The sequence below is a fragment of the Schistocerca piceifrons genome, chromosome 2 (genome assembly GCF_021461385.2).
Source record: "Schistocerca piceifrons isolate TAMUIC-IGC-003096 chromosome 2, iqSchPice1.1, whole genome shotgun sequence".
Taxonomy (NCBI): domain Eukaryota; kingdom Metazoa; phylum Arthropoda; class Insecta; order Orthoptera; family Acrididae; genus Schistocerca; species Schistocerca piceifrons.
In genome coordinates, this window is record NC_060139.1 from 769,742,148 (window position 1) to 769,757,819 (window position 15,672).

Consider the following 15,672-nt stretch of genomic DNA (forward strand, 5'->3'; position numbering starts at 1 on the left):
CTGCAAATGGTCAGTGGGCTATTAACTGACTCTTCTAGGAATCTCAGACTCTTTCAAGTTTTCTACATAAGCCTATGACATAATGTACTGGTCTTCTTTCGATCTTCACTATTTCACTGATCAGCCCCTTGTGGTACGAATTCCAGACTGCAAAGTTATGTTCAAGTATTGGTCCGTAAGGGTACTGTAATGTACCTCCTTTGTGGGTGGACTAAATTTTGTGAGGATTCTTCCAATGACTCACAGCCTTACTTGCAAGTAGTTTTGTATATTTGTTACACATTAATGCATATTCCCAGAAATTCAATTATTGTGACTGCTTCCAGTGATTGTTCTGCAATCATGTAATCACATAGTAATAAGTCTTTCCGCCTATTTACGCACAACACATTACAACTGCCTGCCATGAGTGTCAACTGTCAATCAAAGCACGTAGTGTCAACCCTCTGCAGGTCATCTTGTATTTCACTAAAAATTCTAGCACTGTGACTGCTCTGTATGTACAAGTATCATCAACGAAAAGCCTCATGGAACTTCTGATGTTATCTATCAGTTCAAAGTGAAGGCCCTGTAACACTCCCTTGGGGTACATACGAAGTTACTTTTACACCTGAATATCTCCATTTATTGACAATGACAGGCTGTGCTCTGTTTGTCAGGAACTTTTCAGTCCAATTGCAAAGCTGGTCTGATATCTGTACCCTCATATTTTGTTCATCAAGCAATGAAGTGGAACTGTATCACTGCTTACTGGAAGTCAAGAAACATGACATCAATCTGGAAACCGGTGTTTACTGCCATCTGAGGGGAGGGAGGGAGGGGGAGAGGGGGGGGGGGGGAGAGAGAGAGAGAGAGAGAGAGAGAGAGAGAGAGAGAGAGAGAGCATTCGCCGGTGAAGAGAACCCGATACCATTACCTGTGTTCCAGTCCAGGTGTAGTATTGGAGGGGGGGGGGGGAGGGGGAGATTCGTACCGTTGCTCATAATGAATGCATCAACTCCAAATTGCTTGTATAGAGATTGTTGTGTAGTGTGTGCATTAACACACGCCTCCGGACAGGAACACACCATTCTGTGACTGCTGTATCTCCTTGGGATACTGGCTGGGATTAAATTACAGGATAACATGACATTAACCCCAACCTTTCCATTTTTAAATTACAGGGTATCCACAAACCATCCAAGCCAACAAGGTTCTTTCAGCTGCCAATGGGTGACTACATCCAATGTAGAATTGCAATCTCTCAACCTCATTCTCCACTAGTATATATCAATTTTCGCTGTATGATTTTATTCATAGCTGTAGTTCAACAGTTACAGGAAATTTCACCAATGATAGGAAGTCAGTTGTCAGCTGCATAAGAAGTACTGTATTTGGTTCATTGAACTGGTTTTGAGAGTTTAAAATGTCATCTTCAATAGTGAAACAGGCTCACATCACTGGTGATCCAGTGTAAAAAACAAGAATTGGACCATCATTCCCATATAGGATTGGCAGAAAAACACATAGCCTACATAAAGTTTGTTAAAACCTAATGCACAGAGATTGAAACACACACGCGCGACACACACACACACACACACACACACACACACACACACACACACACACACACACACACACACATATATATGGCTCTCGGCTATCTCAAGAGTCGAAGTTGTCTACCCTATCCTCAAGAATCAAATGTCACACAGATTTTCATAAATCTTTACTACAATTATCTCTAACCAACAATTCCGTATTGTAGTAATTCCAACGTAAAATAACAAATTGTGCTTTAAACAATGTGTTCTCCCCTTCACCATTGTCATCAAAGTAATCTAATAATTCCAACTACATCCTAATCGGATTTCACATGCAAGTTATCAGTAGTGACTCACCTACGACTGATTGGGAGAGGTGAGGAGGATCCTTCACCCACTACCAGTTCACCAATACATTCAATAGTTACCCCCCCCCCCCCAAGTCGATCTAACCACTCCTCGATTCTTTTTCTTTTGTTTTTCGCCAGCTTCCTGTATGCTCAACTTTTATAGTCCTGTCTTCCTCAGTTGCGTGTAATATTACGATACATTGATAATTTTTACTTATGGACCGTCTGACAGCAACTGAATAAAACACAATTTTAGTGCCCTATGCGTTTGCAGTTTTTTCCACATTCCACAGCACTATGCACTGGACGCTTGTTTTAATGCAATGTTTTGGTTTCTGTTGCCGACTGTCAGATGTTTTTGCCAAAGATCGAATGTTATTGCCAAACTTTCGAGTGTAACTATTGAAGTATCTGTGTGTGTGTCTCCAGATGGTGTGGGGAAGAGTTTTTATGTTATCATTTCCTTTACTAAGTGTAGTAGGGAGCCTGTGCTGATGTGTGTTTGTTCATTTATCACATGTTTGTTTTCTGCTATGGCTTTCTGGATGTGGAAGTTTTCTTGCATTTGTATACAATGTTTATCATGGTTGCTTATTCTCATTATTTTCATTTCTTGTTCCATGTTTGTAGGATGATGGTTGTAGTGTTTTAAATGCTCTGCAAATGTGGAATGGTTTGTTTCATACTTCCAACATCTGATATGATCTTTGTATCTTGTTTGAAAATTCCTGCATGTCATGCCTATGTATACTGCATCACAACTTTGACATTCAAGTTTATATATTCCTGATTCTTGGAATTTGTCCCTCTTGGTAGCTGGCTGGCTTAGGTGTGATTGAAGGGTTTGCCCAGGCTTATATGCTATTTTGAAGCCCTGTCTCTCTAGGATGTTTGCAACTCTGTGTGTTAGTTTATGTGTGTAGTCACGGTGTACCATCTGGTTCTTTTCTCTGTGGTGTTGTCATTGTGTGTGTTTGTAAGTTTTCAGCTTGTGAGTTCTTTTGTACTGTGGAACTGTTGTGTTTGTTTTTTATTTGTGTTTTTATTTTTTGATTGGACTTGTGTACCACATGTGTCTCATACCTGTTGTTCCTAGCTATTTGTATGATTGTACTCATTTCTTGTTCACAGTTTCTCTTGCTGAGTGGGATTCTGTTTAATCTATGTAACATGTGTCTTAGTGCTGCAAGTTTCTGGCTGTGGGGGTGGTTGGATGTAGAATGTATTATTGTGTCTGTGGCTGTTGGTTTTCTAAAGATGTTAAATGTATGTTTACCATTTTCTTTTTTAATTGTAATGTCAAGAAAATTTATTTGATTTTCTTTTTCTTTTTCAAGTGTCAATTTTATGTTCTGATGAGCTTTGTTTATTTCTGAATGGAGTTCATCTATTTTTTCACTTGGCTCATTATTTGTATGGTAGATTACTACTTAATAGGAAATACCAACCACCAGAACTGTTTATAACCTATAGGCACAATGACAAAAATGTAAATAAAATAGCTAACATATGTACATATTCCAGGCACTGATGATGCCTTGCTGAAAATAAAGGCGAAACGCGTATGACACTAAAATTGTGTTTTATTCAGTTGCTGTCAGAAGGTCCATAAGTAAAAAAAAAATTATCAATATTCCTGTATGCAGTTTGTATATTTCGAAAAGTTTCTGCATCCATCAGCTGAACATATTTATACACCCTAGACCGTTGCAACCTGTTCAACATTACCTAATCGCTTTTCTTATTAATCACACATTGCGTTCTTCATGGTTATCACTATTAACTATTATAAGAGGATCACATGAGATACCTTGCTCAATTCGTGGTGTATTTTAAAAACACCACAGTACAATCACGAAGGGGCAATGATTTTTTCAGCTCCAATGAAATCTCACAAATCATTCGCTAACATACTTACGTAAGTTACAAGTAGGTTATAAACACCGCCAAAGTTGAAAAGATGGGCAATAATTGTATTTCTTGTGGCTATTCTGATACAACCACGATTTAAAAATTCAAATCCACCATAACGTCATACGATTTAAAATTAAATTTTACAAAAAGTGATGGGAACTTTTGAGGTACGTGCAAGTAAATATGTGGTAAAATAATAAATTCTATATGTAGTATTACAGCCTAGGAATGGATTGAAGCAGAGCATTTATAAAATGTATTCCTGCTTCCGCGCATCTCGGCAAGTCAAACCTACCTGAAAATACCGCTACGTGTCTCACATCCTTACTACTTGTTTACACAACTGATAATAAAACATCTCACTTGCACTTTGTTATCTAAATCCATTTCCGCTAAAAGTCATTTCTCCGTACATCACGATTGCTCTTGCCAAACACTCTCGTTTGCAAGAAGCTCCACTTGGAAAGTTGAAATCATCTTCCTGTTTTCCGAGGAGGCTAGAACCTCCATGGTGGACTGAGGCATCCTTGGTGCATTAAAGCGTTTTGTCTTTTTCTTTTTCAGGAATTCACGTGTTCTCTTGTTGGTCCTGAATTATCCCATCTCACTTCGTTACGTAACGCTTTAGCAAAAGTATCGTAGTAGAAAATACTCGTAATTAAAATGCAGTTTACGGCCACAATACATCTGTTTGGTTAGTGTATCATGTTGGACTTTTTATTTAGTAGATTCAGAAGAGAATATTATTCTCTTTTTTTCCTTCTTTTTCTTAGTTGACCGTTGCCTTGAATTCTCCTATACAAAACGTTATCTCTTGACTGATTCATTGTTGTTGGAAGGAAATGTAATATAACTAGAAATTTTCTGTGACAATTCAAGCCAATTCATACTGACAGGCCCGTCAAGTCAGGTCAGGTCACGGCACAGTCAAAGTTTCTCTGGTGGAAAGTTTTGACGGCTGACGACATCCGTCCGTTGCTGATCACGTGACTCACTAGCTCATTTCCTCGCAATACATGGCCATCGAAGATCTCTATATTTCGTTCCATCACGGTGTTAGTAGTTGATATCAGTTATTTGTCGCTCATTATCAGCTATAAATTGTTTAGTTTCGTTATTTCTTTCGTTAAAATTTATAATAAATGACGAAAGATTAACTGAAGCTGTGAGACAGCAGTCTGAATTGTACAACATAAGTGTACTAAATTATTTGTCCCTTACTGCAAATATGGAGTAATTTTTATAGATATTGGAATAGTATTTAACATTTTACAATGAAATGGATTGCAACATGGGTGCAACTTGAAGTGAAAAAATATTGTGGTTAGAATCAGACTGATTAGTAGGTGGAATTTATTTGCATGTTGTCAAGCATTTTTGGTGTTACATAAAGAAACGCACTGAAACCTTTACACTCTGCAAGTTTTTGTGTGTATTTGTGGCAGGCGCATTTATGATTAAGTAGCTCTCTGAATTGTGTGTGAAACAGGTCTGCAAGCATCTGTGGTCAATACTTATGTGGTTTCATTAGCTATCCCCAATACAAACTATCAAAACCAAATAAAACATTTAAAGGAAATCTATCTTGAAGGGAAAGGTATTAAAACAAATCACATTTTCACAGTATGTAATGGTAGCCACTAACACTGAGTTTCTTACAGTAATTCTGGGCGCATAACAAATAAAAAAAACGTTGCTTTGTCTTTCCAAAATATAAAATGCAGATTTCTCTTCCTCAAGCGCCTTGTATAGTGTGTGACATTCTCCTTCTGTACCATGTAATGACATTTTTGCAGGCCCACACACTTTTACTGTTTTGCACTTCTGTCTTCCTTCTGTAATATAAAAGCTATCACTGCAAGCTGCAAAGAATTTGAGTTCAAGAAACATCATTTTCATACAAATGTATACTCCAACCTAAGCTACCACAGTGCATATGTGCAGTTCGTGTGTAAAAACAGTTGAAAAATATCTTGTGAAGATCCAATTCCATAAAGAAGAACAATTGAGGATAGCAATGATAACTGAGATCACATGATTCGAATTGACTTGATATGCCGTGACACAACTGACAGTGTGAATACACCTTGATGTGACATGACGTGATGGTGCCGTGACAGACAGTGTGAATTAGCCTTTACGTGGACACTTTTCTTATATATTCTCCATATGATGATGATAAAATCCCATACTCCTTGACAGAGCATAGCGGAACGATGCAGGAGACCTGTACCGCCATACTAGGCAAGGTCCTAGTGGAGGTGGTTTACCATTGTCTTCCTCCGATCATAATGGGGATGAATGATGATGATGAAGACTACACAACAACGCCCAGTCATCTCGAGGTAGGTGAAAATCCTTGACCCTGCCGGGAACTGAAAGCAAGACCCCGTACTTCGGAAGCGAGAACGCTACCGCAAGACCACGAGCTGCGGACATTCTCCATATATAATCCATAAATAGGTACAGTATCATTCAGATAACATTAACTTCAATCATAGTATCACCCAAATCATGATATTATCTAAAGGTCAATTCACACTACCTGTCACTTCAAGTCCCATCACACCAAGACATTCTGCAATTCATTTCACATGGCGGCATCCAAACTGGCCATCCCATCCCATAACATCATGTCACAGCACCGTCAAGGTTTCTTGGGAAGATGGTTTTGATGGCTGATGTCATCCATCCATTGTTGATCATGTGACACCCAAGCTCATTTCCTCCCAATACACAGCCATACATATTTCGATTCACATGCTTTTTGTGGTAGACATCAATTGTTCATTATTTTTTATTTCTTTTGTTAGAATTTATAATTTTATAATAATGATTAAACATTAATTGAAGCAGTGAGGCAGCAGTCTGAATTATATGACATATGTGCACTAAATTATTGGTCATCTACTACATTTACAAAGTAGATTTTTATTCATAATAATGAAAGGGAATGCTACGTGGCTGCTACTTGTAGTGTAAAAAGTACTGTGGCTAGAATCTGATTGATTAGATCATAGAATTTATTTGTATGTTGTCAGACACTTTTATACAAGATGACACAAATTTCAGTCATATTTATCATGTGTTTGTTGGTGGCAATTTGAAGTTCGATGGTTTTAAAGAAATGTATTGTAAATGTTGGAATGATGAGTTTGGACTTTGTATGATAGACATGACAAGAAAAGCGAATGAAGGAAAATATAGAGCCAATGTAAAAGATTTCTTTACAACATAAGGGTAACGAATCGTTCCTCTTGAACAATGAACATAAACACTTAACACATTCAAGATAAACGTAAAGCATTCAACATAAACATAAAACAGTCAACATAAACATACAACATCTAACACAAACATAAAACGTTCAACACAAACGTTAAAAAATTTTAATTAATGTTTTTTTCATCTTTAATAAATGTTTGAAAAATGTGATCCACAAGTTGTTAAAAAAAGCTAGGCGAAAGAGAAGAGTAAAAGAACAACACAAAGAAGAATTTAAAAAATGGAAGGAACAATCAGAAACAGAATATGAAAAACTTAAAAAAGAATATCAACCCAGTATCAATGTAATTGGAAAAGTTAGACAAGGTATCAAAGGATTAGGTGTTAATGTTTTGAAAGCTTTTTAAGAAAATAGAGAAGTTGAAAAGCAAATGAATCCTTATTCCCATTATCAGTTACAAGAATTTAATGATATACCACCAATTAAGTAATATGAAAGTCCATGGTGTGACCACACTTTAACTGGATCAGAAATACAAGATTTATTAACGAAATATGAAGAATAGAGAAAAAAGGATAAAAATGTTAAAAAATAAATGTAAGTGAAGAAATGTTAGAACATATTAATTTCAGTGAAGATACTACTGTTGGATTAAGACATGTTGGTTCATTTAAATTCTTTGGTAAATTACCAGTAAATTTTGATAGAGATAAATTAACTATTCGCGATAGGACATACGAAGGTGCAGATGGATTAATAAATCTTTGAACTAAAAAACTGATAACTATGGAAGAAATGAATAAACTATTTACAGGTACTGACTTATCAAGTTATGCATATATATTATACCATTCAGGAGCATTATATTTTGATAATAATCCAAATAAAATAAAATCGAGTAAAGGAAATAAGTAGACACACAAATATTTGATAAAGAAAATTGTTGATGACTTTTTACAGCATTGAGACAAATAACTTAGGCGATTCGTTGCAAAGTGATGGAGAAAACGTTGGTGAAGGCTTAGTAAAATAGTATTCAGAAAAACCAATCGAATATGTCTGAATGAATGATGTTCATCAATTAATTGTTAGATTAGCTGTAATACATGTGGAAGAATTAGCTGGAAATAAAAATTATCACAATAAAAAAGTGAGAATAATGCAAATGTTGACAAATAAATTTAGCGATTTCGTCGTCAAAAATCAAAAAGGAATTCAATATTTGATTAGATTTTTGAATAATCTTCATCACACATTTTGAGAAAGTGAAAAACATGGTAAAGGATTAGTCAATCGGGATTTCAATGTTGTACCAATGCCAGAAATGCACCTACCAGGATATTCGTACTGCAGGCCTTTTACTAAACTAGAAGAAAGAGTAGCACATGGTGAATAAATAAATTAGATGAAGCTTTGCAATCAACATGACATTGTCAATCATGATAATAAAGATTAAGAAAAACAACATGAAGCTGATAAAAAAAATTAGCCATAAAAGAAAGAATGAAAAGAAGCAATGCTTCATTAGGAGAAAAATTAGCAGCAACTGCAGTTTGAGGAGTGGGATTAGGCATGGATGACAATGGTTGGAGAGTGTAAAAAATATTAATACCTATATAAATGAATAACTTATCAATCGATTATACTTTGCTACCAAGTGGCAAGACTAAACTAAAATCAGTTACATTTAAACTAAATAATGATCCATTAAATAGTGTTGAACAGTTTTTATCTGATGCTCAGAAAAGAAAGAAAGAGAAAAAACTGGTGGTAATTTACTCATTGCTCTAGGTATTCCTGTTGTGAGAAAAATTATTGAATATTTAACAAAAATGATACAAGGAAAAGGACTGACAAAACATTAAGGTGGATATCTTCCATTACTACTAGCTGCATTAACATATCTAGCAACTATTGTTTCACTTGCTGGTGGATCTGCAGCCATTACAAATGCAGTAATAAACAAGAAAAAAGCTGATGCACAATTGGAAGCAAACAGTAGACATAATCAATGGAAAAGAAAGGTGCAGGATCTAGAAAAAATTTCAAAAAGCAATCGATTTCTATTCTACTGCATTATGTCATTTCGCTTTTGAAAATTGAGTTAAACAATAAAAATTAAATATTTTCTTGACGTTTTTATGATTGATGAATTACCAAGTCCTCCTAGAGAATACGAATCTGGTATAGTTAATTTAGATACATCCGGTCTTCTTGGTTCTCACTGGATTTGTTTTTATAAGAATAAAGATATAAAATTTGTTTTTGATTCATTTGGTGGTAATATACCAATTAAACTAGTTAACTATCAGGAAAAAATGATTTATACTACAATGCTGTGACAATACACAATTTTAATGAACTAATTTGTGGTCACATGTCTATTTGCGTTAAAATGATACTTTGACTTTAATAAATGGACATTTTTTGAAACAAACTCGTTAAGGATTTTCAGTCATCAGAGCCTTAAATTGATAGTTAATTAATTTTCAAATTTTACTCAAAAATGAAAGATACACAAACGAATAATGTAATTAAACAATTTTAGGAAGAGTTTAATGTTATTTTTAAAGTAACTAGAGGTTATATTGGGTTTAAAGGTAGACGAATTGCGAATGTAAATGACTCAGGTGATGCAAAAGATGTAGTGAACGAACATTATTCACAGAAAGACTTAACAAATGTTGTTGCAAAACCTGAATATACAAGCATTCTAACACAGTTGAATAATTATATCACTAAAACTAATCCAACTAACTACTTTACAAAAAAAGGTAATAGATGAAGCATTACAGATTATTTGTCAAAAACACATTTAACTCCATACTTAAGTAAATTAATTAATCTTAAAGGATATGATAAATAAATTATTTAATTTACATTTATGACCAGAGGGGAACGAAAAATGCACACTTTCTAATACAATTTTGGACTTAAAAGAGTGATTGTTGTTGGTAAGAATATAAACAAAGATTTGAAATTTGATTATTTTGATATCACAGTAAGGGTATTTGATAATCTTTATAAAATAACTACTATTAATCACTCAATAATTCTACACAAATCAAATTTTCTGACTGCAAGATTGAAAGATTCTGTTAAAAGTCTTCTAGTTGATGTAAAGTTAATTATATTTAGTGAGATAATTTAAATCATATTAAATTGTTATTGTGTATAAATGGATACTCACAATCACATTACTGTTTGAAGTGTAAAAGTTTACTGAAACACACAATCCTCACAAATTAACTACTAAAAATGGAAGACAAAGAACTGAAGATCTTTGTACAGTATGTAAAAGCAAAAAGAGTAAATTCGTTAAAAAATTTTGTTTTTGGTGGTATAAATATTTGTGAACAAATTATTAATGAATTACATAAACAAATGTAAAAATATTTTAAAAGAAGAAATGTTATATCTCTTGATATAGATTATCTAGTTGAAATGGGCTTAGGTAATTTTAAAGGAATTTCAAAAATAAATAAAGGATATAAATATTTATTAACTGTTATAGATGCCTTCTCAAAATTTGCTTGGGCTATTCCAGTTAAAGATAAAACAAGTAAGAATGTAACAGGGGCTTTTGAAAGAAATATTTAGAGAGATAACTCCAGAAAATTTGCAGACAGATAATGGTAAAGAATTTTACAATAAAGAGTTTCATGTGCTGATTAAAAAATCTAACATTAATCATTATTCAACTCTTACTGAATTAAAAGCATCTGTTGAAGAACGATTTAACAGGACACTTAAAGAAAAAATGTCGAAGGAATTTGCTCTTCAAGAAAATTACAAGTGGGTTGACTTAGTCTCTAGATTGGTTGATGAATACAATAAAACGAGACATACAACTATAAAAATGGCTCCAAAAGACGCTGAAAAGACCTTATTGAAAACAGTTTATGTATCAAATTTGCTAGATGCTGAGCCCAAATTTAAAAATTAGCCACAAAGAGAGATAAGAAAACTGAAAAGACTTTTTGGAAATCATATACCGCCAATTGGTCAACAGAAATTTTCGAAATTGTAGATGTTATTCTCTCCAATCCAATCACATATAAATTTAAAGATATTGACGGAAATTGTTATGTACGAGAACTAAAAAACAAAAAATCATGATGTTTATCTGGTTGAAAAACTTTTCAGGATGAAAGGAGATAAAGTAAGGTAAGTACTACATCAGTCTATGTTCTTATTTATACATACTCCATTCTTATTCTCCGCCCAGCTCTTGTAACATATAAATCACTTTTAGCTTTCAGATATCTCTCTCTCTTGTGGAATAACAATCAATGTCTCCATGTAATCATGAAATAATTGCAGTGTGTCATCGAACTAAAGTAAAATGATACATACTACGAAGACGCAGAAATACGAAATATTCGTTCACATAGCGAAAACAAACATCAGGTGTTAGCAGAGTATGACACCACTCTCTCACCAACATCACATCTGTCATCCTGAGAAACCTTGACTGTGACATCATGTTTCATTTATCCTTGTTCCATTCTGTTGGTGGCCGTAAGAATGCTACCATTTGAAACGTACTGTGTAATGTTTTAAGATTCTGTCCCATCACATTCCATTCCATCAACTGTGAATCAGATTTTAGCTTTTATAATACCTGCACAGGAAAAGCCTACACTGTCTCTAGATAATAACATGAATCGATGTGACAGATTTCATTTAAAAAAATTAACAATGAAACAGTTAGCTACAATGAAGAAAAAATTACAATAGTTTTGGTCATTATGTGGTACTTAGAATGAAAAATATGTAATGGATAATGTAAAAGAGCTATTATATCTATTGAATTATAAGTTTCTTTGTATGTATATATTTTCTTGAGCGAATAAATGTCGTTCTTAGGAAATATTTGTATGATGCTTTCCCGTTTCTTTCACTTCGCAGGAGTTTCCCATACAAACTAAGTCAACAACATACAGTGTGAATTTTGGCATCTTGGGTTGTCGGGTGTTCTGCCGGATATCAGCGTCGTACTTGCACGATATTTCGGTCACGTAGCTCGAGACCTTCATCAGGTGCGACCTGAGACTGCTCCTTGAGTGGACCTGGTCCAGTATTTATGCTTATGGCCTTCCCCCTCCACCACCGGCTGCAGGCGCTTTCTCTGTGGTCCGCGCCCATTCCCTGTGACCTGCTGGAGCGTTGCTGCTCCGTTTTCCGTCCGCTGCGGTTCTAGGAGCGGGTTTGGTGGGCGCGGACCACAGAGGGAACACCTAGAACCGCAGCGGACGGAAAACGGAGCAGCAACGCTCCAGCAGGTCACAGGAAATGGGCGCGGACCACAGAGGAAGCGCCTGCAGCCGGTGGTGGAGGGGGAAGGCCATAGGCATAAATACTGGACCAGGTCCACTCGAGGAGCAGTCTCAGGTCGCACCTGATGAAGGTCTCGAGTTACGTGACCGAAATATCGTGCAAGTACGACGCTGATATCCGGCAGAACACCCGACAACCCAAAATGTCATTAGATCGCCGGGAAAGCCTGAAGAGTGTGAATTTTGTTTCTGCAATTAATAAATTTCATCATAGCTAGTTCCTTAATTCAGACACTACATTCTTACTTTTTGCATCCCAAATGGTCTCCCTTTAGCTTTTCCATATTGTGCTAAGTGGAACTACAGTTTGTTATGTTCCATCTAGTGTGAGTACACCACCATCCGAAAGTGAGATTGCCTTCTGTCTTGGTCTGTTTCATTCATTTCCAGTGTGAATCGGCGTCAAATGGTCTTCACATGGAGTATCTGAAGAATATGATTCTGTCTTTGTAATTTAGCTAGAATTTTAGTTGTGAACAGTACTTCATATCCTATTACTATTTTCCACAGCTATTCCAATTTGTTGTTAATGAAAGTATTAATGACTGCAATAAAATTTCCTAACAATAAACGTAGGTTTGCAAATTCTGCAAGCACATTTCTGTTCTTATTAGTTTAAAACATATGTGTAAACCACAGTGAAATTCATGGCAGAGAGTTAAGAGTTCATATTCCAGTCACTTACGAAGTGCAAGAAGGATGATTGATTAAATACCTCTGTTTGTGCTGTAATTAGTCTAACCTTGTCTTTACAGTTCTTATGGAGCAATACATAGTTTGTAAACCTATTACATCAGTAGCAACTGTAAATTAAAAACCAGGTGAATGAGACCTCATCTGTGAAGCAAATGAAGTGCTCTTTAAGGGCTGGTTGTACAATCTCTGGATAAATCCATGGGTAGATAATGGAGGAACAGGCTAACCATCGGTTAACTTGTAGTGTGCATTGTACAATGCCATTTTATTTCCTGTTTAGTTATTCCCAGAATAGTGTTGTCATTCGGTTAAGTTGACAACAGCTGCAGAGCACTCTGGGAATTTTCACTTATCTCATTTCATACTACCACAGTTGCTGTCTGCAGACATATTTGTCAAACGTGAGTGATCAGCATTCCAGACCGGAAAACTATTGGCTGTGGGATATTTTGAGGTTGGTAGATATTGTAAACAAGTTCAAGAGTGTAGCAAAAAACACAAAAACTGTTGCAGTCTCATTCAGTGAAAATATTAGTGCAAAACATTTAATTAAATTGGTAGAGTACTTACATGTATAACAATATAACGATCTATCTTTAAATTAGTTGAAGTATCAGATATTTGTTGCTTGAGCAGTAAGACATCTTTCTTGATTTTCGAATAAAGTGTGGCAAATAATATGCAACAGTTTCTATTCATAAACAACTTTACACAGATGGGCAGAGCAGCTGTAACAGATGTACGATTTTTTAAAAGAAATAAACACGTAAATATTATGCCCAGAATAGGCAGAAGGGGCTACGAATTGGTGGCACCCCATATGTGGAATCTATGTTCCAAATTCTGTACAACGAAATACACAATTTGATAAAGTCGTCAATTGAAGAACGCCACAGTCAATTCAGTTCAGCTGCAACATTTCTACACATGATAGTATTCCATTAAATGTAGCTGTGTGGTAGATGGTAAACTGTAGGCAGTCACATAAATATAGAAGCAACTATGAAATGCGGTCTGCTTTTTGAAACAATTAGTCTTTTCAGTCTCTCCAACAAACTGTGATGACACAGACATCATGGATACTGATTTGACTGGAAATTCTGAGAGGGTTTAATGGTTAACATGCTGTTTTATTTATGTCTTAGAATGATTAATTCATTACAGCAGCAATGGGCTTTCTACAGAAAATACCCTTGCTGAATTACTGAACACTATTTGTGCATCCACTTTAGCAGCTCTTGGGTGTATATAAATCCTGTTCCTATGATGTGGTGATTATTAATTATATTGAGGGTATGTAAGATGAATAAGATGCCAACATTTACAGTAAGAAACCACTATTTTTTTATGGTCATAGGGTAGAAATGTTCCTATGGCACATATCAAACTGGAGGCTGTTATTGCTCTCACCCTAAATGTTTGGGGAACAGTAACATTTCATACATAATTTAGGCTTGTGCAATCATCTCTAGCAGCTGTGTGTAATCTGAGAGGGAAGGAGAAGTAACATGAGGATTGACACCTTCACTGTGTTCTTCATTTTTTTCTACAGTCATCTCAGCTTAGAACTGTCAGTTTTCTTTTCAGAATAAAAATACATGTTCTCAAATGTGAAAAGTTAACAGAGTTCCAAATGGTGCTGCTTCAAAAGAAGCTTGACAAGAAGCACAGAAAGGAGGAAGAGATATTTTGGTTAAAAAACAGCATAAAGCTCAAAATTATGACCAGAAAATAACAATTAAAACAAAATGATTTCAGAATAAAAACATATTGATACATATATCTTTGTTTGTTTTATTTACATTTAATTACTTCAGAGAACTGAAATAACTCAAAAACTGTCTCCTGTGCATGTTGTCCAGTGTCATACACATCCTTTTAATAATCCTGCTGGTTGTCCCATTCCCAGTGCCAGTGGACAGAAGGCATCACCAGGAGCAAAAATCTGAGTGTCCATAGTAGCTGGTTCATTGGTGGAACAGAGTCATTTCGGAAAAAAAGGAAAGACTGACATGAGACAGTTCAAGAGAAATTAAAAACGTAACTTGTCAGCCACTCCTTCCACTGTTATGATTATATAGACTCAATAATTAAAAATTCCCAGCCACTCCTTCCACTGTTATGATTATGTATATTGAATTACTAAAGATTTCTGAGAGCTGAATGACAAGTATCTATGTTCTAATAACACACAGATAACAACTACTTTATGGTAATTATGCATGTGGTTATGTGGATAATACTAATAACTGAGAATTACAACAGCGATCTGCTACAGTATTCTCCAAAATGCTGATTTTTCTGCTAATTTTACAAAGTCAAGCTTAGTTCCAGTAAGCACAAATGACTGATATGTTTATGGAAATAATGTTAGTTTGTGAACAACTCTGTTGCTCTGAAGCATTCACGAAAATATTTGAAGTTGTTATCTCAATGAGAGATAAGCGTCAACAATATGTTTTTGCTATAGATGTGGCTGAGTGAACTCAGGATATTAGTGTACAATCAAACTTTTTGTTACATTAAAGAATCATAATAAGTTATCAGTTCACATAAAAATTGTACTTCATACAAGCACAACATAACACATTTCAGTTTATGTTATCTTCAACTAGCTACAA

General features: G+C 35.2%; 1 protein-coding gene across 3 annotated transcripts in view; it reads right to left on the reverse strand.

The window, feature by feature from the left end:
* LOC124775057 (solute carrier family 66 member 2) overlaps positions 1-4,299 on the reverse strand; it is a 64,399-nt gene extending 60,100 nt beyond the window's left edge. The window contains exon 1 of one of the 3 annotated variants that reach the window (XM_047249849.1): positions 4,086-4,299. The gene's annotated coding sequence lies outside the window, so the exon portion shown is untranslated. The remainder of the gene's footprint in view (positions 1-4,085) is intronic. The other 2 variants (XM_047249848.1, XM_047249850.1) reach the window with 2 other exon arrangements.
* Positions 4,300-15,672: the final 11,373 nt, after the last annotated feature.